The sequence below is a fragment of the Chelonia mydas genome, chromosome 7, assembly GCF_015237465.2.
Source record: "Chelonia mydas isolate rCheMyd1 chromosome 7, rCheMyd1.pri.v2, whole genome shotgun sequence".
Lineage (NCBI taxonomy): Eukaryota > Metazoa > Chordata > Testudines > Cheloniidae > Chelonia > Chelonia mydas.
The window spans coordinates 65,394,667-65,420,661 of record NC_057853.1 but is presented as its reverse complement, the minus strand read 5'-3'; the positions used below and the strand labels follow the sequence as shown (position 1 = coordinate 65,420,661).

General features: G+C 42.4%; 1 protein-coding gene across 30 annotated transcripts in view; it reads right to left on the bottom strand.

Moving 5' to 3' along the window:
* Positions 1 to 25,995, bottom strand: part of ZMIZ1 (zinc finger MIZ-type containing 1) — a 480,632-nt gene that overhangs the window by 355,548 nt on the left and 99,089 nt on the right. For 25 of the 30 annotated variants that reach the window (XM_043551273.1, XM_043551283.1, XM_043551284.1 and 22 more), the window contains one exon: positions 8,847 to 8,971. The exons of the other annotated variants lie outside the window; for them this stretch is intronic. The gene's annotated coding sequence lies outside the window, so the exon portion shown is untranslated. The remainder of the gene's footprint in view (positions 1 to 8,846; positions 8,972 to 25,995) is intronic. 30 annotated transcript variants of the gene reach the window in all.

Genomic DNA, 25,995 nt, shown 5'->3' with positions numbered 1-25,995 from the left:
CAATCACTGCTACACAGATACTTAGGCTTCTTCTGATTAGTGCTCTATGCTTCCCCATTCCCACCTTAATGATCTGCTTCTGTGCTAGGTCACCCCAGCGCCATCTTCCAGTTCAGCTGTTTATACTCTTCCCCACAATGGCACATGGGATTCCCACAGTCATGGTATGGAACAGTCCAAGCTCATTTGTGGGTGACATAACTGAATGGAATGTGGTGGGCACTGGCTGAGAAAGTTGAGCAGAAAAGCTATGAACCAATGCTCAGTGTAGTATGTCATGAGGTACTTGTACTGCTACTGATTTTGCCACTGGACAAAAGTTATATAGGGGAGTGTTTTCAAAAGGCACAAAGGCACCAAATTCCCACTGAAAATCTATGGCAGCCAGGGGCCTAAAGCCTACCTGTGTCTTTGAAAATCTCCCCCTTTGTGACTTGCAGTTCTCTGCAGAGAATTGCAACAGCTTTTCAGTAGCAATTAAAGTGCCTTTCTCTCTTCAAGGAGAATTCTACAGGATAGATGAGGAAGAGGACCAACACTTCAGAAAAACAAACCAACCAACCATGTGGTGGCTGGAACCCTAGAATTTCCATCTTTTATTTGGATTTCTGAAAGATAAAATGTACAAGGTATATGTTCATTAAAAACTCCACAAAGTATGTAAGTAACACATGTTTCGGACTGACCAATGTCACGTCCAAAGATGTTTTCTGGAGCAGAAAGCTTGCTTTCATACCATGGTGATGGGAAACCTTAGAAAAAGACAGATTACATTGGAAAATCCACCCAGGTTTTGTCTCCCTGACACAGGGAGGGAGCATGCATGGCACTCTTCGAAAAATTGTACAAGCACCAGTGACTCAAGTGGCCAGGTTATATGTTTCTGCTTTGCCTTGGGTAATGTTTCTTGAAAATCTTTGCACACAATAACCTGTTTATTACACACTAGTTTTTATGTAGAATTGAATAAATTAAGGATTTTTCACCCAGCTGAGATTTACTCAAATTAACTTCTCTGTTATCTCTCCATTTCCCATTTCATAAAATGGGCTCCTTTTGGAGGAGAAAATGAAACAAGCTATAATATAGGTCAGGTGAGAAGTAAAACAAGTGGTACAATAAACCTAACACAAATCTGTGTCTTGGTAAGAAGATAATCCCAGAAGGTCTGCTTGTTACTCTAAGAGCTGATTTCTCCAATTGGCTGGGGTAGGTATTGTCCCTAGACCCACTCTGGAATGATGATCTCAGGAGAAAAGAATCATCACCGTCAGTTCCAAGAAGAGGATCAACACACCAGAAAGCATGCTCCTCTCAGTGCTTTTCCTTTTATACTGTGATATATTTATACCCAGGAGAATGCTGCTCACGTGCAGCATCTGCTCTGGTCAGGGAGGCCCCTGCTGTTATCCAGTTTTACAACTGAGGCACAGGGAAGTCTTATGCTGGCTAAAATCCTCCCACATATTCTATAACCACAAGAAAACACATGAGCCAAGGAGGGTTGGGTTGTTTTAAAAAGTGTTCCTCAAATCCTGATTAAGCACTCTTCACATAATACATACATAATCAATAATAAATGCTTTTCATCCCTAGATCTCTCAGTGGTTTACCAAGAAGATCTGTATCATTATCCCCATCTTATAGCTAGGGCAAAAAAGTGACTTGACCAAGTTTACCCAGCAAACCAGTGGCAGGAGCTGGAACCCAAAGTCGATGCCCAGCACTCTATCCATTAGAAGACACTGCCTCTCTTACCAACATACATTTATGATCTGTCCATAGAGGAGCCTTGCAAAATTCTATTTGTCTAGTAATACATAATTAGTCATTTACATAATCATCATGTTCCCCCACCTTGGGTGGGCAAGCAGATTTTGTCCCTGTGCGTTCATTATAATTTTACAAGGCAGCCATAGAGTAGGCTTCCAGGATTTTACGAACAATGGTGCTTTATTTTAGCTCATCGCTTTTCCAGCCTCTGCCCCCTCACTCCGTGTTTTAGACAGTAATCTCCTTAAGGTGCAGCCCATGTGTCTCCTATGTTCTATAAAGTGTTGTGTACATTTATGACAAATATAAAGGTTTAATTAAATACATGACAATGAAAACAAGATAAGAAAGGGGTGTTGCCCTCATGCTGGGTGCAGCCCAGCTCCTCAGGACATGGAAAAGAAATGCTCCAATAAGAAATGCTGGAACACTGGTCTAGTGGTTAAACATTGGATTGAGAAAAAGGAGACCAATGGTGCATTCTTGGGTCCGTCACTGACCAGCTGTGTGACCTTGGTCAAATCAATGGATCTCTCTGTTCCTGTTTCTACTCCCAGCTTTTGTGTGACTTGTCTATTTGCACTGAGAGTCTTTTTGAACAGAGACTGTCTCTTACTACGTCTGTACAGTGCCTAGTAAACACAATGGGGGGCTCCCAATCAGTGTTCCCTCAAATTTTTTACATCATCACTTTCATATTGGTGGGGGTGGAGCTGAGGTGTTCGGAGTATGGAAGGGGCTCAGGGTTGGGGCAGAGGGTGGGGATGCAGGCTCTGGCTGGGGATGAGGAGATTGGGGTGCAGGAGGAGGCTCAGGGCTGGGGTGCGGAGGGATGAGGGCTCCAGCAAGGGGCGAAGGCTCTCTGGCGTGGGGTCGGGGATGAGGGGTTCAGGGTGAGGGAAAGGGCTCAGGGCTGGGGTGCAGATGATGGGTTTGGGAAGCAGACTGCCCATGGGCTGCAGTGGGGAGAGAGGACTCCCCCAGCTGTCTCTCGCACCAGCAGCTCAGGGCTGGGGGAGAGGCACTTCTCCCCGGCTGCAGCAGCTCCAGCGGACCTGGTCCGGGCTGAGGGAGGGGCTCCTCTCCCCAGGCCGCAGCAAGCCCGGGGCAGCTCCACGCTGAGGCTGGCAGGGAGGGACGCCTCTCCCTGCCACGGCCAGGGCTGGATTAACTCTCCTGTGGGCCTGGGTTTATTAGATTTTGTGGGGCCCCTGTATACAAGTCTTTTTTCTAATTTAAAACAAAATGATCACAATTATGGCATCGAGGCTATTAATTCTATACTAAACTTGCCTTTTAATTAACATAAAGCCATTCTGTGTTTACATTTCAGTCTTAAAACATGTAGAATATAGTTAAGTTAATTCAAAATAGTCTACTTCATACCTTAGAACAGCTGTTATATTAGTTTCTTTCTGGGAGGGAGTTTGGGTGCAGGAGGGGACTCCAGGCTGGGGCAGAGTGTTGGGGTGCAGCAGAGGGTGAGGGATGCGGGCTCTGGGAGGAAGTTTGGTGCAGGAGGGAATTCTGACCTGGGGCAGGGGTTTGGGGTGCAGGATGGGGTGCGAGGTGTAGGCTCCGGCCGGGAGGCGCTTACCACAGGCGGCTCCCAGGCAGCGGTGCAACACGGCTCAGACAGGCTGCCTGCCTGCCTGCCATAGCCCCACACCGCTCCCGGAAGCAGCCGGCTGCTGACACGTTTCTGCACGCCCCTTGGGGGAGCAGGACAGTATGTCTCCGTGTGCTGCCCGTGCCCGCAAGTGCCTGGCCAATGGGAGTGGCAGGGATGGTACTGGGGGCGGAGAAAGCACACAGACCCTCCTTCTGCCTTCACCACCCCCACCAGGGGCCGTACAGACGTGCCGGCAGCCAGCCGCTTCCGGTGTGGGGCCTTGGCATGCAAGCAGCCTTGCTGTGCCACTGGACTTTTAGCAGCCCCGAGATCACGATCGACTGGCAGAGACTCCAGGATCGACCAGTCTATTGCAATCATCAGGTTGGTGACCACTGAATTGTACATAATTATGGATTTATTTTTGTGGGGCCGCCCCTTAGCCCAAGGTCCTGTGCTGCAGCCCCTAAAGCCCCTGCATTAATCTGGCCCTGGCAGCTCTGTGCTGGGGCCGGCAGGGAGGAGCGCCTCTTCCCACCGCAGCCTTGAGCTCCTGCGTGGGGCTTAATAGGCAGTTGCGTGGCCGCGCATCTTAGAGGGAACTTAGCTCCCATCTCAATTGGGGATAAGACAATAATAATAATACTATGTAACAACCTTGCCTCTATTCTTATCACCAAAGACCGAGTTTGAGAAGGGCAGCTACAGCAGAAAGCAGAAATACAGATTAGATGGAAGAGCACCAGTGACTGGACAGGCACTCTTTTGACAGTAGCACGGAGAGTGGGAGAGAGCCTCTGTTGTCTCAAACAGCCCCGGGTGGGGCTATACAAAACACTATACAGTTGCCAAATATTATTGGTAGGAGTAACATGAACTGTCACCTGATCGGGAGTAAAGGAGAAGTGTAACCACTGCTTCTGTAGAGTTCTCCTTTTGGGGCCCAGAGGAGATGAAGACATTCCACATCCCATTTGCAGCAGCCAATGACTACACGCACATCCCACCAGGCATTTCATATGGAATATCTGCAATTCACTTTCTCTCACTGGCATCTGAGGAGGGACTGATAACTACAGCGTGCCGCACTGCAATTTGCCAAATTTGGGGGTTTTTGAAAAAAAAAAAATTAAGCCAAAATATAGGTGGGTGGGGTGAGGTGGAAGGTTTGACCAGCTATTGAGTTGGTCAGAATTTTTTGATTTTCGAATAAATAAATAAATAAATAAATAAATTCAAAACAATAACAAAACTTAAAAACATTTCATGACACCCCCCCTCAGCCAATCATTTCTAATTGTTAATTATTTCTGTTTGAGTAAAGCCTAGAGCCCCCAGTCAAGACTGGGAGTCCATTGTGCAATGCACTGCGCAAGCACATAAAAAGAAACAATCCTTGCTCCAAAGAGTTTATAATCCAAACAGAAAGGACAAGGGTGGGAAGGGAAGGAGAGGCACAGAAAGGTGAAGTAATTTGCCTACAGTCACAGAAGGTCAGTGGCATTGCCAAGAACAAAACCCAGATCACCTTAGCTCCCAACCCAGTGCCTTTAAATTGTCACAGTACTAGTGTCCCCGTTCATGTACATTTTGCTTATTTCAGGAGCTGGGTACGAGCCATTAAAGCGTTCCATAAATATTTAATGTTAAAGGAGTTTGTTAAAACAAAGTGTAATTTGGATGAAGCTGTTGCGTCCCCCATACTATCCTTCTGGGCAGAGGGGAAGGTTCTCAGAGAGCTGAAATCAGCAGACAGGCAGCTCTCTGACTTGGTGAAGGTAACGTAGCTGTATGTCAGCAGTGCCTGACAGCTTCCAGAGCCAATACCTCTGACAGATGGGCAGGACCATTTTAGACCTGGACTAGGAGAAGTGACAATGGAACCAAGGCGCCTAAGAGACTTAGACATGTTTTGAAAATGTTACCTGGTATGACTTCAGCCAGCGAGGGAAGAACATTTGCTAGAGTTGTTTCAGATGGTTCAGTCATGTCAGTATTAGGGGTGTTTGTGGAACGCAGGAGAATGTTTCTATGTGCTCATAGGGTCTCATAATTATTCAAAACACCTACATATTCTTGTTTAGATGGACCAACAGATACAGAGGTTAAGTGATGTGCTCAAGGGCACACAGCAAGTCAGTGCAGAACCAAGGTCTAATAACAGAACCCTGCCATCCTGACCCCAAGCCTCCTGCTCTGACTAGTAGAAAATATTTCCTTTAAAAAAATTAAAATTTACAATTCTAAATATTGAAAATACATCCTAGTACTAGCATAATTCTTTCAATGACTTACACTAATTGCCCTCATTTTTTCTCCTTATTACTATTACACATTTGTTCCCCATTTCAGAATGCTTGTGATTTTTTCCATAGATTCCTAACTCAAGACAATTTGCTTTTAAAATCCTGACTGTAATTAATCAATACAAATCACTAGCTAAAATCTAGCCAACCTAAACAAAGAGCATGAAATATTTACTTTACTACAATATCAACATATTAATAAGCAGACAATCTGGTGTAGGCTTTTGGGATTTTTCCTCTTTTTAGGCAAATTGTCAGGGAAAATTAAGTTTAAAAAACTGCAAGCTAGACAAACCAATATACCTCCAGCTATGAAATTCCTACCTTTGAATTACATTCAACCACAGCATTTAAAAGTATTGATTGTACCTAAATTCCCTCCTACACGAAAACGATTAAGAGAAGTTGGAGCGCTGAGAAAAATACTAGTTCCTCAAGAAAATGAAAGACAGCATGAATGGCAAGATCTTGACACCTTCACCCGAGCAGTCATTCACACTAGTAATCCCGTATTAATGAGACCCTCTGATAAATAAGGTTTGCAAGTTTGGATTCAAAACAAACCTCTAAGGACAGATCTACATGGCAATTAGACACAGGGGGCTGGGCAGTGCCAGCTGACTTGGGCTTGTGGGGCTCAGGCTCGAGGGCTCTTTAATTGCACTGTAGCCCTTTGGGCTGGGGCCGAACTCAGGGACCCTCCCAACTCGCAGGGTCCTAGAGCCTGGGCCCCAGCCGCAACCTCGACACTGCAATTAAACATCCTCTTAGCCCAAGCCCTAAAAGCCCAAGTCAGCTGGCACGGCCCCAGCCTCGGGTTTTTAGTTGCAGCGTGGACATCCTGTGAGCCCCATACTTACTCCTGAGCGCTGATATGAATACAACAGAATATCATGCTTCCTGCCCCATTTATTTTATATGTAAGGTGCGTGGTGGGGAAGGGGGGGGGGGGGGGGGGAAGAGCAGGGAGAGCGTTGTATGAAATCCTGCTCCTTCATTAGGATCTATTATAGTAATTTATCTGTGGGATGCGGTCACGCAATTCCCATTACAGCTGATGTGACCTATGCACAGAGGGGGGAAAAACAGACATGGGAGCATGCAAGTGATGCCACACCGGGCAATTCTAACTCTCAGGGGATGACGTTTCTGATGGCTATTGGCAGATGCCCTTGGCTCTTCATCAAGGCTCCCATCATTATTAACACATTGCTTGATCTCTTTAACATGCTCAATCATTGCCCAGATTTTAACTAATGCCAGGTCTACCATGGGAAGAGCTGGGGGGTGTGGGGTAAACGTGGTAGTTGGATCAGCCAATGTGGTGAAGGACCAGACTCCTGTGATACCAAAACCCCTTGGAAAAGGGTCCCCTGTTCTTTACAAACAACTTTCACCTCAGACCTGACAAACTCACGACAGCAGACACACGTCTTTCAGGATATTTATCCATAAAGGGTAACATGTAAGGTAGCTACAGAAAGCTCATAACTTGTCAAGATTCATAATCATTGTGAGATGTCTGTACGAATAACATTTAAGGAATAATGTCTTTCAATATAAAGTGTGCTTTATGGACTTTGAAGTAACTGCAAACAATCAAAACCACCTGAAGGTAAAAAAGGAACTTTGCAAGACAGGGGTTCACCTTCTGTTAATGGGAACATAAGGCTGTTTTCAGTATAACACAGAGGGGGGAGAAGGCCACTGAATCCTTTCACTGAGGAGCCATCTTGAGGAGCAAGGTGTTCTCATAAAAAATTGTATCCTAGTTCTTACGAAACCAGCCAGCTCTGTATCAGAATGAACTTGATGGGGAAAACCTACTTTATTAGATAGGAAAGGTAACTATTAATAAAGTATAGATGCAGGTTCGCCTTTTGATTTTGTTTTGTATTGTAAACATTTGTTTCCATCACTCTCTCCTGTTTCTAGTTAAATCTTTATTGTTTCTTAAATAAACTGACTTTTGTTTTATAAATAAGTGCTCACAGGCACTGTGTGGTTCACAGGAGCGGCGGTCTAAAGTAAAACCAGTAAACTAGGGTATGCTGCACCTCAGGGAGCAGAGGATCTGGGATCTCTGTGAGTAGCCAGTATCAAGGGCTAGATAGCACGAGGGAACGATTCAAAGGCAATTGGGGATGGGGGTGCTCCTATTCTTAACCTGCAAGGCGAAGGTAGGGCTGGCATAGCCCAGAGGAGAGTGCGTGAGTAGCTGAAAGGCTGGTGGTGTCAGGGATCTGACATCCAGTCAGACACAGGCAAGACTCCCTCATGCTGGGGGGAGGGGGTAACAAGGTGACCCACAATCCTGGCTGCCCCAAGAACTGTCGCAGTCCCCATTTTATTAGGAGGTCATGGAGTTAATTGGCAGGATAGCCTGGAATAGAATTCAAGTCACCTAATTCCCCATCCTGTGCTATTATTCAGGTTGAACATCACTGCTTCCCTCCTTTAGGGCTCACCTCTGCCAAGTGCTGAGTACCTCCTGCAAGGTGCCAGGTGCTCTCAACATCCATTGACTTCCAGAGCAGCAGTCAGGTCACACAGGCATTGTTCAGTACCTTGCAGAGCCAGGCACCTCATTAGTATCTGAGCCAATCCACTCTCTCTCTATCTTGCTGGCACTCGTATCACAATTCACATTACTACTGCTTGGCACTTAAAATAGCACTTCATATTTTCAAAGCTCTGTACAAGCATTAACTTGAAACTAGCTCCATGTATGTACTAATATCAAAATCAGGACCAGCCCTCACTCAGCACAGCTAGTAACAACAGAGTTTCCTCTGCAATCCAGAGGAATAGATATTTAGCAGAAATAGAAGTCCTAGACAGACTTTGCATAAAGATAGGTCTGATCAGTGGCAGAGAAGATTAGAGAGTTCCCGCCATGTGTCAATAATTACAAAAGAACAAAAGGCATCTGAAGTAAACATTGCTTCCAGGAAATTGGCAAGTGTGGTGTCCCTGAACTCTCAAAATCCCCAAAATTTTCTTTTCCTTTTTATACTAGATCTGAGCAGCCAGAGACAAAACATAGCATCCACACTCTCCTGTGTGCAAGTGAGCTACTTAGAAGGGGAATCAAAATGGATGTGGAAACATAACCCAGGCACTTTTGTAACTTCTTCAAAAAGAGAAAGTTTTACCTTTGCACTGTTCAGCATTTAGGAATAAACTATGTGTCTGGTCTGAGTCACTGGTCGGACACTGCTGGCAAGACGTGTAATTTGACGACAAATGGATCTTGTAGAGCAAATTGCTCGCACTCTCTCTGCAAAAAAAAAAATTAAGAGGAAAAGCAGATTTTTCACACAAAGTAAAAAAATGAGCCTTTGCTTGAGAAAAGTGATAGAAAAAGCTAGAGTTGTTCTCTCAAAAGAGAGAGATCTGTTTGGAAGTAGATTACACGTCATCTTCTTATGCAGGTAATCTATGTTTTCATTGAGCAACTCAATTGTGCTGCAAGCACTTTTGCATGAATTGAAAAAAACTTTGATTTATCCAACTTGCCAGGTTCTGTTTAAGAAAAACAAAGCCATATCTTGCCTGTGAAGATGATAGTCACTATGACAGGGAAAGGCCAGTATTTTAGCTGAATATACAAAGCCCTTGCTGTCTGTCTTTCTCTCCTCCCCTTTCCCCTCCTCCCCCAATCACCAACCCAGCTTCAAAATGATCTCACATAGCATTGGTTGCAGCAGCCACTTCCAGCGCTGCACTCTGACCTGCTGTAAAGTTCTTTACTAGCTATGAATTACTTAGTAGATTCCTTACTGAGACTGTGTCTGCGCACACACGTGTGTGCACACACATCTGTATTTCCACTTTACACAAGACTTGCAAAATAAAAAAATCACTGAGTGATGTGGCAAAGGCTGCTTTTAAATTAACTCTCCCCCCGAAAAGCTTACAGAAAATAATTTAAACTCAACAGTCCTTAGAAATCACGTGTATGAGTTAGTGCATGTTTGTTAATTCAAAACTTCTTCTACACAGTCTAATATTCAATGTTGATTTCATATACAGAGGCCTCCATTAAAATCTGTACAGTTTTACTTTTCACAAGATTGATGCTGCCAGAGTATTTCCTGTACTTGGTATAAGGAATACCACTGCAATGTTAATCACCTGCAAACAGCAACTGCACAGTTTTTAGTGGGGAGCACTGTCAGTCATACAAGGTTTTAACCAATTCATGCATACCCGGGTCACTTATATATCATTTATGTAGAAAACCCTTTTTATGCACCAAGCCAGACTAAATTAGATCCATTCAACACTGAGGTTAATAATTACTAGTTATGGGGGAGAAAAAGAAGCAGAGAACTGGACTAAAGGTCACAAAATGATGTTGCACCTGGCTAGTGTGGTGACACAGAAATCATATAGTTTCCCCTAGAACTAGAAATAGTCCACAAAGCCCTGACTGACAATGCTATATGCTCGTAACCTTGTTTCAGACTATTGAAATCAAGACAGAGGATGTAGCGTCTAATGCCTTCCAGTTGAACAGAGGGGGCTGGGGGGACTTTTAATTAATTGAAGCCCGGATTCTCCATCTATGGTCTGAAGGCCATTCTCTCATGAGCCACAACTGACTGAGAACACCACCGAAGAAGGAGGAGGTTGGTAATTAGGAGGGGAGATAGGCCAGAGAGGGTTGCTCTCTGATGAACTAATCCACAGAATGACAGGTTTCAGAGTAGCAGCCGTGTTAGTCTGTATCCGCAAAAAGAAAAGGAGTACTTGTGGCACCTTAGAGACTAACAAATTTATTTGCGCATAAGATTTCATGAGCTACAGCTCACTTCATCGAAAGCTTATGCTCAAATAAATTTATTAGTCTCTAAGGTTTCAGAGTAACAGCCGTGTTAGTCTGTATTCGCAAAAAGAAAAGGAGTACTTGTGGCACCTTAGAGACTAACCAATTTATTTGAGCATAAGCTTTCGTGTAGCTCACGAAAGCTTATGCTCAAATAAATTGGTTAGTCTCTAAGGTGCCACAAATACTCCTTTTCTTTTTAGTCTCTAAGGTATCACAAGTACTCCTTTTCTTGATCCACAGAAGAGGAGGATGACGACAATTTCCCTTTCCTATTACCTAGAACGTTCACAAATATTTTAGCTGTGTGATGACAAAGCCAAGCAGGAGGCGGGACCAGGAGAGTCAATGGTTTGGGAGTGCTTTAAAGAAGAAATAGGCCTACACCCACTGCTAGAACTCTACTGCTCCCTAAACTTTGGATGTTCCTACATGGAGGTATTTCAGAATTTGAGTTTTGCATCTTTGCCCTCTCTCCCAAAGGCAAAACCCAAATCCTGCCACTCCTGAATTCTGGGTGACAGAACAAAAAAAGCATCCTCTACTGAATCAAGCACATATCTCTTTTAAAAGCCTTTACAAAATGCAAACATCCATAAAATCAGGAGATGCACAACAACTAACATTGATCTTAATCTCCACTGGAGGTCAGAGGAAACACCCTCAGTTTTAATTTACAATGAGTGAAGCAAACCAGAATGTTACACCAGCAGAGCTCCTCATTTTAAATCGGCCATGCTATTGCTGTTTGCATTAGAATTGAAAGAAAAAGGCATTGAGACATATCGGAATGAGCATGGGGTGGAAGCTAGAAGTTCCCTATCTCAAAGGCCTGCTTCTTCAGTAGACGTGACCAAGTCAATCAACCTCTCTGCCTCAGTCTTCCCCTATATAAAATGGGAGTGATAATCTTTACCACATCGGGACATTGGCAGGAATAATTAACAAACATCTGCAAAGTACTTTTAAAAAATGTCAAGCACTACATAAATGCTAAGTATTTCACATTATAATTATTTAAAATGCTAAATGGTTTAATTTTAATAGGGGAGAACGTACAACTACAAAGAAATTTGAAATTTCTTTTTTTCCACTTGCACAACGGTCAAAGAAAATCCTAGCCAGAGTCAAGTAAAGCCTCTCTTACTGCTCTACCAACCAGGATGGAGGAGATGACACACGCGCATGTGCAGTGAGAGGTGGTGGCAAGGGGAGGGGGGAATGAGGAGAAGGAACGTTGCTTTCCAAGGACCAGATTGGTTTACCACACTGAGCTGAGTCCTGGACCGCACAGCTGCAAGTTATAAATGTCCAGGGAGGCAAACATGAGTGGCATCCCTTCCAGCCTGCCAAAATTCCAAGCAATTAGAACAGCTAGCACTTTCAGCTCTTTTGCAGGTTGCCTAGATGGAGCCTCAAGAGCAGGGAAGAATGGAGGGAGGGAGCGTTGTTTTAAGAAAATATGTTAAATCAATTTTATTTTTTATTTCCACTGCTGAATATTACTTGGCTCTCTTCACAGCCTTTATGCATGTTTGCCTTACGCAGTAATGCATTTGCCAGAAATCAATATCCTCTTATCCTCACTAACTAGTAGCCAGTGTCATCACCTTTGCAGCTGCCCAGTGCAGTCGGAACAGGAGAACTGGTTTCTTACTTGTCTTATTTCAGACAACTCATAATGTTCAACTTAGACACCAGAGATAAATACTCCTATTGCAGCTGGTTGCCAACAGCTTTTAAATCAAATTTTGTGTCTTTCAAATGCACTTTTCCACTGAGTAAATATGGAGGGGCCATTCCAGGACCTCATTTTAAAAAAATAGCTCATGACCAGAATATGGGGAATTTTAAATTGACCCACCAGGATGGAAAGTGAAGGGTTCTTACCCTTAGGAGATGTGGGAGGAAGGAAGGGACAAAGCAAGATATTTCAAGTGCTCCCATAGAGTACAAATGATAGGAACAACAATTATTATTTGTACAGTAGCAATGCCTAGGGGCCCTGATTGTGCTACGCACTATATATACTTGTAACAGTGGGCAGTCCCTAGAGATAACAGCTCACAATCTGAATGGACAAGAGAAATGGTGAAAGGGGAAATGGAGGCACAAAAAGGTGAAATGGTCCCAAGGTCAGTGATAAAGCCATCAATCAAACTTAGTTGTCCCATGTCCCAATCCCATGTCCTAATCACCAAACCATCCCACTCCCTCAGTCATTCATGGTCCCTCAGCTCCAGCATTTCTGACCCCGAATGCAAAAATCAGAGAAAGTCATAGAAATGGGGGTTACAAATTTTACAAAAGCCTATAACTTTTTTCCTCGGCTACAAATCTTCCCAACACACGAACAAATGCTTTCTAGATCAAATTTGTAATAGAATGGTATATCCCCTTTGTATTTTAATCTTGCCTATGCTCTGCATTTTCTGTCTTGTAAAAAAGTGTTAATAACAAGCTATCATTCTAATTCTCTGCAACTCCATGCGCTGGGTATGTCTACGCTAAGGAAGCATAGCTCCATCGCGTAGTGAAGACACAGCCATCAGTATAGGAGCACCACCTTCCCAAGTGACAGCAGCTAGGTCAGTGGAAGCATTCTTCCAGTGACCTAGCTGTGTCTACACTGGGGGTTAGGTTGGCATAGCTACTTTACTCAGGGATGTGGATTTTTCACACCTGACTGAAACAGCTACGTCAACCTTAATTTTCAGTGTAGACTAGACCTCTATTTAAAGTTTATCCTCCCAGAGCATTGACGATGGAGTTATTCCAACACCCATCAGCTGGGTAGCATCTCAAAGCAATTCCAGACCATTGGGACAACAGTTTGACTCAAGATAAGCTGGGGAGACTTTACCGCAGAGCAGTTCAACCCTGGGTGCCTTTTTGAGTGCCTTCAGGCTCCACCATTTGACAATCACTGCATGGAAATGGTATCTATGTGCCAAGGAGAAAAGTTGTGGCGCTACCTCAGACACAGCCGCCAGTCCTCTTTTGGAAAGGATAATGCAAAAATACAGCTGTCTGAAAAGCATATGGGATTCTACAATGGAAAATAACAACCTTTAACGATCAGGCAGAAAAAAATCCCAAAATTCCAGACAACCTAATATCTTGCTTCCGGGAAGCATGTGCCACACATCTTGGTATATGCCCGTTGGATTAGTCCAATCAGTGATAGAAAGCCTGTATTGTTAAAAAGTGGGAAGTGAGGGCTATTTCCTCATCAGCACCACTAGATAAACGAATTCTCACCCGAAACACCAGTGACCCAGCCACATAAACACTGCCCAATTTAGGGTCAAAATAGCAAGTAGCCAGGAGGCTGAGAGGGAGCTAGTGGGGGAGGCTGTATAAAACGCAACTCAGTTAACACACAGTTGTGTGAAGACTGCATGAGTGCCAGCATGCAATGCTTGATGTTGCCATACACTGCATTATAGAACTGTGTTTGACCCGCACACAGTACAGTACAGGCTGCATGGAACCCACACCCACTCAGGATGGTGCTCTGTCTCCCTTTAGTCGTGGCTGGGCCACATATACAAGTTGATGACCCTGCTGCAGCCTTGGTGAAAGGAGCCCTGTCTTTTACCTCAAGCCACAGAGACTCATGCTTTCAGATCCTAAAGGTCCTAGTTTTGATTCCTGCTGCTGACATCAGTCGGGGTGCAGCGAATTGGCCACCCCAATAGAACATAAAACCCTCAAGACATTATAAGCTAGTCTGTTTATACGCTTGCCTCCTTACACTCATCTCTTGGAATTGAACTAATCAGTTGTAACCTTTATATCAGTATTTCATCATACAGATGCGGGAAAGGAAACGTCAGAATGCTGCTGTTGGAAATGCCCCCTACATTTTCCTCCCAAAAGGATTTAGTATTGCAGTCTAATACTTTCTTCTAAATGGGCAAGTGCCAATTTCGACTCTGTTAAGACCAGTACATTTTATATTTGTAATGCTTGGTTGGTAAAAAGAAAAACAATAGGCTTGTTCATGAAACACCAAGGTTGGTAGTACAAAATAGTGAAGCAAGAAGTTGCTTATACCAAAGCTGGATCCGTCATTCTGGTTTTATATTATACCTCTTCAAAACCGTAAAGCTGCCTCTACGGGGAGAGATCCATCATTCAAACAATAGCTTGAAATAAACCACAATCTGATGACTGTCATAGCCCCTTTGACACTGCTGCCTACCATCTCCCAGCGTTTATACACTAATCAGTTTAGTCTTCCCACTTGGATGCGTGTGAGGCAGCTGTTTCTAATGGCTTGTATTTTCTTAAAGCCTCATAGAGCAGACAGCCAGGGCTCTACAATTTCCTCTGCTCTCTCGGCACAGACTGCCCCAAAGGAGGAACAAAACAACAAGAAAGAGGGCATGGAAAAAAACCCATTCATTTTCATGCTTCCTGAATCATGGAAAATCTCAGCTCATTTCTAGTTAATGCTCAATTGTTCTTTTCCAGCGTATTAAATAAAAGCCTTTCTACAAATTTGACAGTTATCTATTACTAAAGTTAAAATTCAATCGCAGGTCTCTTCACAAATAGCAAAGAGTTTTCTTTTCTTTTTTAATTAATATATTCAATTTTTAAAAGATCTTGCCAGCAGCTGAACTTGATGCACTTGAAGTATATGTGTCACTCTTATTTGTAACTTTGTTTTATAAATAAATTATATAAATAGGCTTCTTTGATTGCTCAGAGCATCCAGCATTAAGTACTGGGGCATAGCTTTAGGCATAATTGTACTACTGAATTCATCAGCTGCCTAATTATCATTCATTTTGCATCTATTTCTGCTAATTAAAAAGAGAAAAACTCTTAACAACTTTTACATAAATACGGTATTTGTTCTCTGTAAAGACATGAGGTTAATTTACCAGTGATTAACAGATTATCTAATTTTATAGCTGTCATTCTGCAGAGGCCAGTACCCCACAGCCTTGGCAAAAGAAAGCAAAAAAGGAGAACTTAAGTTCTCTCTCTTGCTATAACCCCCCATTATATCCTACCTAATCTTAAAAAGAAAAGGAGTACTTGTGGCACCTTAGAGACTAACAAATTTATTTGAGCATAAGCTTTCGTGAGCTACAGCTCACTTAATCAGATGCACACGAAAGCTTATGCTCAAATAAATTTGTTCATCTGTAAGGTGCCACAAGTACTCCTTTTCTTTTTGCGGATACAGACTAACACGGCTGCTACTCTGATACCTAATCTTAGTCACGCTCATTTGCTGCATCATTTCCAACTTTGGATTGTAAGTGGACCATCACCAGGGACTGACCCCAGGGGCTGTCCCAGAGCTAACAGCATGAACCTCCACACCCTGAGCAAAAGACGATTCACATTGAATTCAATGGCTCTTGGATCAAGCCCTAAGGGTCTACATAGCAATTAAACAACCACAGCTGGTCTAGACCATCTGATTCAGGCTCAGGCTGCGGGGTTGTAAAATTGCTGTGCAGATGTTGAGATTTCATGAGCTCTGGGACCCCACAAGAGGGGAGCATCTCAGAGCCCACGCTCCAGCCCGAGCCTGAACATCTACACAGCAATTGTTAGCCCTACACTCTGAACCTCAGTTAGATGACCTGGGCCAGCCATGTCATGCCATGGTCTTTAATTCCATTGTAGATGTACCCTAAGTGGCCTAGCTGGGAGCTGTAGTAATCTCCCCTGTGGATCAGTAAGAGAGCAGGACACAAACACACTGGGTTCTTTGGAGCAAGGTCTCGCTCTTTCTTTATGTATGTCTACATGGAAAAAGAGAGGGTGTTCTTGACTTGCATTAGCCAACGCATTTTAAAACACCAGTGAAGACACATCACTGCCCGATAGGGCAGCCTGGGCTTGCTTGAATTGGAATTGCTAACTCGAGCTTAAGGACAAGCTGCTGTATCTTCACTGATATTTTAATCCAAGTTATTTAACGTGGATTAAGATAACCTGAATTAAATTTCCAATTTCAGGAAATCATGGAGAGGGTCAGACAATAATTATTTAATAACAGTAGACACATTCAAAAAGTTAAAGCTTTATAACTGTTAAACACAAATTGTCAACATCACGTGTCAGAAGATGTAAAATAAATATCCTTCAAACCAAAAACTCTAATACATTCTCAAGAAGCATTTTTCTTGGTTTGCCTCTCTGTAAATTGTGATGATGTTCATCAATAGAAATATCTTTTTCATTGGTTTGTGTGAAATCGACATTGGCCAACATTTACGGTTAAATGTCTACTTCTTCCAAGCCTGTATATAGATAACAAAGAGTAGCAGCATTCCCATTTTCCCCAGAGGTTGTCCATGATCCTACCTAGCCACTCCAGGCAATGGGAGCTCCAGCCAACCTCACTGGTCTTGGATGGGGACCCAGCAGCACCTTCCCCTGCTGTTCAGTAATCCTCTCCCCACCTCCTCTGATTACTACCCTAGGGCTTGTCTACACTTGCAATTTACAGCGCTGCAACTTTCTCACTCAGGGGAGTGAAAAAACTCCCCCCTGAGCGCAGCAAGTTTCAGAGCTGTAAAGTGCCCGTGTACACAGTGCCCCAGCGCTGGGAGCTACGCCCCTCGTGGAAGTGCCCCAGCGCTGTGCCGTGACGACACAAGGCACGTTAGCATTGCCAGTGTAGACTAGCCCTTAGCTGCAGCAGCAAGAGCTCCAACCTTGCCTGCCTTCCTGAGGGTTGCCTCTCAGCTGTGCTCAATGGGATGCTCTGACTGAAGCTCAGAAGCAGCTGCTAGCACTTACTTTAGGCTGAGAAGGCTGCAAAGCCTGCACTTCATGCTGGCATAGAGGTCTGTCCCAGTTTGAAGGAGGGGAGAGAGAAATGGAGCAAGAGCACAAAGTGGTCAGCAGTGAGGGTGAATGACTGGGGTGAATAGCCAATGTAAAAAGACAATTCTGCTACAAACAACCCAGAGATCTGGGGGCAGGTGGAAGACTATGCGCATTCAGGTGAATTTTAGTTCTCTCTTTCTTTCTGCCTTTTCCTATCACCATTCTAAGGAAAAAAATAACTTAAAACGCACTCAAGTGCACACAACCCCTTACAATGGTTGGTGGTGAAGACCACCATGCCTTCCACCCAGCACCTCAGCTAACTTGGCAGACTGTCCCTTTCAAAAGACGGCTGTCAGCATTTAAAGCCAATTCCTCCTCTGAGCGGAGAATGCACGTAACCTGATGGAAGTGGAGGGAAAAAGGAGAGCTGTCTCAGGTACATACCAAATCCCTCTAGTTGGCATATGAGCTACCCAAACAAAGGGATCAATACCCAGCCAGCCTCCACCAAAATACAGGTCTTTAAGATTGGCTGAAGGGCATTTAAAGTAGGGAGCCATGCATCAGGATGAAATGAAAAGTGCAGTTAATCCAGGAGGGATGAAGTTAAATTCCAAAACTACAATTCATTGGTACACCCCCAAAATAATGTTTAAGGGCCAGATCCTGAGCTGGGGTAAGTCAGTGTAGCTCCATTGACTTCAGCTTGCACTAGCTGACAATCTGGCCCTTATTCTTTAAAGACAGACAATGCCAACAAAAGTTCAGGCAAGAACAAACAAGGTTGATCCCACCAACTCAGGTTTTGTGGGCAAGCAGCATTTTAGCTCCCCATAAATCTTCTGTTGGTGCATTAATTATAAATATTACCACTCCAGAACTCCTCCCCTCCCTGCAGGTAGTAGCTGGGTAGCCAAGTTGCTCAGTTCAAGAAACATGGGTAGAAGTTTTAATTAAGATTAGACACTACTACTTAGGGTTAGTCACTCTGTACATCAGAAAAAAGGGGAGGGAGTGTAGACATTCATATATTGACTTTTGAAGGATTCTAGTGGGGATAGATAGTATTTAATTTTTTTTATCTGAACTGAAATTTAAAAAAAAAAATTCCATGAATACCCATTAGAAGAAAAAGAATCCCACCAGACCACAGAGATGTGTAGACTACTATACTATTAACAAACTGTACATGCAAGAGCTAACTGAGCATTCAGGAAGATGTAAAAGATTCATTTCACAACTAGCAGGACAGCCAGTTGTGGGCTAGAAGTCACCAGCCATACATACAGAGTGTTAGATTGAATCATTTCATCTGATAATAGGTAGCTAAACATTTGGGTTGGCTCTTTTTATTTGCCTAAAGTATGAGCATCCTGTGAGTAGCTATACACAGGAATAAAATGGAAAATGTTGTCAGAGGAAAAATGAATACTCTTCACCAGTATCTGGAGTTCTACTGATTCAAAATAACCCACCCTATTAACTGTGGTGTGTTCATTGTTTGGGTTTGGTTTTAGGGTGGGTTATTTTTTATGTTTCTCTTGAAAAATTAAGAATAAGCTTAAAAATAACAAGATTAAAATTAATAAAAACTGAGTTACATTGTTTGATCTAAACTAGTCCCTTATATTATAAAACCAAACAAATGAATTGGCTAAGTATTTCTTTACCTCTGAATTTTACTGAAGGAGTTCATGGTATTAAAATGACAAACTAGATCATAGAGTTCAAAAGGCAACATATACTTTATATAAAAATAAAACGTTATCTTCATGCCTATGGTGTACTAAGAGGGCTAGAATAAATTTAGATAAGATGTCTACCAATGGAAACGGGATTTGTGATTACAAAGCCAAATAATGCGACCCAGTTCTGCAGAGACTTAGACACGTACAAGTAACTGTACGCACTGTGAGTAGTCCCATTAAAGTCAGTGGATCTAGTCATAGGGGCAGATCCTCAGCTAGTGTAAACTGTCCCAGCTCTACTCAAGTCAATGGAACTGTAACAACTGAAAACAGCTGAGGATCTGGCCTACAGTGCATAAACTTGAGAAGGATCAGAGCTAAGGGTATATATTTGGAAAGGCGATTTGTTATCCCCATGTTTAACCCTACCACTGAAAACTAGCTCACTTTACTAGTCAATGAAACTACGAGCCAAATGAATGTACATAAGCCCATCAAAGCTAAAGAAAGTGGCCTCGTAATTAGGAATTTGATTAAAATATGGAACAAAGCAGTAGGCTCTCTAAAAGAAGTCAGTTTTTTAGACAATATAAAATATAGAAATTATTTCAATGCACCTTCAAATGAACATTGTTAACTGATAGGAAATAATACCTTGTCAGTTAGATATAATTAATACAGTACTAAAATTATTCCAAAAGCCAAAATTAGAAGAGTTAAATTTAGCATTTCATCAATATTTACAGATGAGACAGCGCAAATATTTTGGACCAGATTTATTTACAAGTTTGGAGAGCTCTCTATTCCACCATACAGAAATCTTGTCCATAATTCTGATGATTAAAAAAGCTCTACAATATTTACCAAAACGTAAACTAGCAATGGCTTCAACATCCATTTTATGGATGAAAGAGTAATGACTAAAACCTTAATTGAAGATATACTGCCTACAGTTCTCAGATCAATTAAATATCCTCTACAGATACTACTCTAGAATGATTAGTACACTTTCCTAGATTCTTTTTTCATATCTACAAATGTAAAGTGACATTGGACAATTTATTTTATATGCTGTGTTCTTGTGTTTCATTAAGAAAATTTTCACGTATGTTGTGAACGTGCTTTACACAGTTACTCAAGTGGTCAGACCTTCATGCCCAACTGTATGTAAGTCTGGAATCTATGTAACCATGCTAGAATGAAGAACATAAGGAGAAGTTTTGTCACATGGTTTCATAGGTAGCCAATGAAGCAGCAACATTGACAGTTCTGTGGTAGAATTCTTGAGCAGTATTGTCTAGTGGATAAAGCAATGGCCTATGACTCAGGAGACCTGGACTCTAGTCCCAGCTCAGCCACTGGCCTGCTGAGTGATCCTGGGCAAGTAACTTCACCTCTGGGTCTCAATTTCCCCATCTGTACAATGGGAATATGAGGGTTGCCTCCTTTGTAAATGGCTTTTGAGAGCTACTAATGGCAAGTGCTATTTTAAAGAGTTATGTATTATTAGCAGTAATCTCATTGTGCCTCAGTTCCTGCAAAATGGGGGAAATATAATCCACTCTCTCTCACTCATCTATTTAGACTGTAAACTCTTTGGAGCACTGACTGCCTCTTAGTACATATGTGTACAGGCCCTAGTATAATGGTGTCCTGACCTCAGCTGGGGCCTTAAGATGCTACTGGAATACAAACAAATACCAAATGCAAAATTGCTGTCCTTTGGAAATATGGCAGATTGCCTAATATGCTTTCTTGATTTAGTTAAAATATTTACTATTTCTAACTGGAAATTATGTGACAAGGCATAAGGTTAAACATATTTTACTCATCTGGCACCCATAGATAGCCACTTAATTTAAAGATTATATGGTGTAATTGTTCTTGTCATTGAGTAAAGTCACAACAGAAAGGAAATTTTGGACACAACTAGCAGGACTTTTGGTTTCTGTCACTTCCGTGTGTGTGTGTAAATGATAAAATTATATGAATGAATGTATTACAAATAATTGACAATTATAGGAGGTACACACATTTATTACTGGCTTTATTATAACTGCATATAATCTGTGCAGGGAGGGGGACTAGATGATCTTTTGAGGTCCTTTCCAGCCCTACATTTCTATGATTCTGTAGCAAATATAAATTGAGATATTTGAATTTATATGTAATTAATCAGAAGTAATAATATTCATGAGCATTTTATTACAATGTTCTTTAATGGACAGAGATCATATTTAATATAACATAATTTGAAATTGAATAATAGTATTGTTAGAACTTATTATGAATGGTGAACAGAACAATTTCTGCCTCAGGAATTATTTCAGTCACATTTTATGTCATAAGATATTCATACACCCCTTTTTGTATTTTTATTACTAAGTTCAATCTATAACATTTTTTTAAACAGCCAGGCAAAACCAGAAGCTTGTCAGTGACACAATAAAATACATTCAATGTTGAGTAGTCCTTTTCTCACTAAATTTTGCAGATTACAGAGAAAGCGAGGGGGAGAGAGAGGCACAAACATCTGGAACATCTTCCCCCTTTCTATTAATCAAGAAACCTTCTTAAAACCCTCTTCTTCCATCTCATCCTTCATCTCTCAAATCCAGTCTGCCCCCACTTTCCCCCTCATCTTTTATTCCTTGTATTGTAGCTACCTGAGTTAGTCTGTAAGCTTCTCCGGGTAATAAAGGGGTTTCTTTTGAGTTTGTATAATCTAAATTTGAGAATCTGGCTCATTGAAGTCAATGGCAAAACTCCATTGACTTCAACGGGGCCAGGATTTCACCCTAAGTTCTCTGTAAATAGTCACGCTCTCTCCTCTCTTCTCATTATTTACAAGTGGCAAAACCATTCCTGAGTTACGCATGTCTTCCCAACAGGGGTAACAGAAACCCCCAAAACTTTATAGTAACCCCCCACAGCCCAGTCATCTATATTGTTAAAATCACTGTCTCCCGCTGAGTTTTCCCATTTGAAGTCTGTTAGGTAGTGGAACAGTTGGGGCGGGAGGCTGACGCTGCTGAGCAACATTTGCATTTGCAGCACTAACTCTGTTTTTAGAATCATTTGTAATTTAAGCAACTGTTTGTGAAAGAAAAGAACCATCACAAATGCTTATACCCATAGATTGGTATGTGGAGAGCAAGTACACACCCACTCCTACACATTCAGTGGGGGGAAGCACAGAGGAGCAATCAGAAAGATGCCAAAGTTGCAAGGGTTAATATATCTGCTCTTTATTTATATACACTGAGAACCAGCAACACTCTTGGCAACATATAGAGTCAGTCTGTGAAAGGCACGGGCATCCATAACCTCTCTTTATAGTCCCCTTTTCAATGCACATTCATGTTTTAATCATTTTGTTTTTAAATTAAGTTCACTCTCAAATATCCCCCCAGCCCCAACGCCCTCTCCCCCACCACACACACACATTCAGCCCTTTATTGCCTGGTTAATATCGTTCATACACGAGGGCAGGCCTGGGAAGCATAATTACATACTACCTGGCTGTATATGAACACTCCCAGTGATAGGGGGTTCATTGCCAAATCTAATTTGTGAAGAGCACAATTTGCAGCAGATGGATAGAAAAGGCCCCCGCATGGGGTTGCCTTTCATTCTGCCCACTGGCCTCAGCAAGAAGCCATTCACTGCCTCTTCCCAAGGCTAATGATACAGAGCATTCTGCGCAAGACTGAAATAATCCTCGTCCAAAGATTCCAGCATTAGCCTTCCCTTGCAAAAGGAGCACTGTCATATTATAAGACAGAGAACGGCCGTAACTATCACAGCTATCATCTAAGGAGATTCAGTGTATAGTATATTAGTCACCTTGCATTCCTTTGCAGCCTCTAATAGCTCTCTTTAGGCATGTCTACACTGCAATTAAAAAACGCTGACTGTCCCGTGCCAGCTTATTTGGGGTCATGGGGCTCAGGCTAAGGGATTGTTTAATTGCAGTGTAGAAATTCAGGGACAGGAGCCCAGGCTCCAGCCCAAGCCAGAAGGTCTACACTGCAATTAAACAACGCCTTAGTCAGAGCCCCATGAGCTAGAGTCAGCTGGCACAGGCCAGCCATGGGTTTTTAACTTTAAACAAGTCACAGAATGTCTGATGTATGGATACAGTCAGTTCCCCACTGTGTATGTATACACTGAGTGCCCTTACAATTGTATTATTTTAAAAGATTATATGGAAGTTTTGCTAGAACTTTCAAAATGGCCCAACTTTTGCTTCCAATGGATATTTATTTATTCACTTGTGGGATTTTTTGAACCACCACAACCAATTCAAATATTGTACTATTGCCCTTTGTGTCATGCTTCCTTTTGACCTCTTAGCTTCTTCCTGCCAATACGCTTGGAACAACCGTGTTCCAAATACTTTCCCATTCCTTTAAATGAGTCCTTTAAAAAAAAAAATCAGCACATATCCTTTGCAAACACACAATGAAATCACTGACATGTCTGATCCATTGTCCTGTGTATTTTTTTTCTGCATTCTATTATAAGGAACTTGGGGCAGAAATTTGATCTTTACATGCCTTATAAGTCACTGCATACACTTTTTTTCAATTTTAGAATTGCAGAAAAGGGTCCGCAGGCAAAATTCTCCCACCAGTTCCTCTTATTAGTTCTCACTGTTCATACCATGTAAAAGCGGCAAAGAGTCCTGTGGCACCTGACGAGGTGGGTCTTTACCCACGAAAGCTTATGCTCCAATACGTCTGTTTGTCTATAAGGTACAACAGGACTCTTTGCCGCTTTTACAGATCCAGACTAACATGGCTACCCCACTGATACTGTTCATACCATGGTTTCTCTACATAAAGAGAAGCCAGATGGGATTCCTGCTTTCCCTCTCTGTGCAGCACACCTTTTGGTGTTTATACAATGATTGTTAAAAGAGAAAGCGGAGGAAAACGTGTATGGCTCTTGTTTTGACATAAAATTGCCAGGTGGGCCAAATGCACATTTGCTGTGAATCGCCATTTGCTTTTCATAAGTTCAAGCTTCATGATGCTAGACATCAGGGAAACACTTTCATTTCGTAAGTGAGCGGCTTTGTCTGGAAGTACCATTAGCAAAAAGAAACCTATGTTTCCGCTTCACTTTGTCTCATTATCCAAAATACCATGTTCCTTTTTTATTAAAGTAAGAAGCATTGGCACTCCCAGCAGTCATCCTGCTGCACTCTGCCAACTGATTTTTAAGGCTCATGGGGTACCAACAAATATTTAAGCAAACATGGCAACCCTCTTGGGTAGTCATATTAAAAAGTCCTATATTTACTTCTGTATTTCAAGCAGCAGAGTAGTTCCCTGCACAATATGCAATACTCCATAACTTGTTGCAGATGAGAGGTAGTCTATTCTTAGAACTCCTGGTACTGGTATACTGTGGTTAAGCAATGTAAGCTGGAAAGGTCTCAGTAGCAGGATTCTCTATTGCAGTGTAAGGATGGGTCATTTCAGACTGTCATCCCCAGTGTGTAAAAAAAATTCAGAGACTGGAAATTAAAAGGTACCTTATATGGATGATTGGTAAGACACAGTAAGCAATTGCCAACAGCAGCATAGCAGTGCTGTCAGAATCTGCACAGCAGTCCCACTGCTACCATATTAAAGTACTGGAGTGTTTAGACAAAGAAAGAAAAGGAGTACTTGTGGCACCTTAGAGACTAACCAATTTATCTGAGCATAAGCTTTCGTGAGCTACAGCTCACGAAAGCTTATGCTCAAATAAATTGGTTAGTCTCTAAGATGCCACAAGTACTCCTTTTCTTTTTGCGAATACAGATTAACACAACTGCTACTCTGAAACTAGACAAAGAAAGTAGTAGGAGGGAAAGGGTAGGGAAGATAGGAAATTTACCAGAATCAGATTTTCAATCAAGCTAACTACGCCTGCCGTGTACGCACAAAGCCTAAGCTGATACACTTTGCATAAGGGTAGCAGAAAAAGGAGAAAATCAGAACACAAAACAAAAGCACCCAATGAAGATCAAGTAAGAGTCAGTGTAAGTTCACACACAATTGGGAGAATTTTCCTCTTCCTAGTGTTGTTTTTATGTTTTCCTGGAAGCTGAATTTGCCAAGAAACAGTTATGAAAATGTTGTGGGGAGGGGAAGAGTCAGCCTCACACACCAATTATTCTGACTCTGAGTTTACAAAATGTAAACAGTGAGGTTAGATTGTCAGAGCAAGTACAGGATGCTCACATTCCAATCAGCCGGGCTGCTGAGGATTTGGTTCTCTTTGGTGAAAGATTCAGGTCTGATGAAGTTCACGCCCTGGTTAATAGGGCAAAGCTAACCTCAGCTACAATATTCTCTTAGTAAGACAGAGAGTGTCTCTTCCACCTGTCCCCATGAAAGCTCACATTCCCTTGTGAGTGTCATTTTATTTCTATCAGGATCCCAGCTTGTTTCACTCAGTGCCTAGCCTTGATGTGTGCATGTGTGGGGGGGGGGGGTTGGGGGGTGAGGAGCAGGGGTGTTGGGAAGAGGGCAGGGAGAAAGTGAGGTGGGGGTTAGTCGTGGTTTCTCCAAGCGTCCACAAAACGCATCTCTCCAGAGTTATCCCAGTGCTATTCATCAACTGTTTTTCAGGGCTCTGAAAAATCAATGAGATTTGTGCTGCAAACTGATCATTATGACAGGAAAAACTCTGCAATGAAATTGATTTGCTTAAATATAATAATTTAACAGTGAGTTGTAGGAGGGGAAAACCCTCAAGATCTCAGACAAAAAGTGAGATAAGCAAGAAACCTCCTTGCTATGCTAAATAAACGGAGGGTTTTTTTAAAAAAAATAGGCTTGAGAGTTGTTAAAATGGAGATTCCCCATTCCAGCTAACACAAGGCAGAGAAAGGATAGCCAGGGCAGCCAAATCACAACATGCCATTGGCTGGGCAAACAAATGAATCAAAAGATTTTAAATGTAGGGTCAACTAAGATTTTA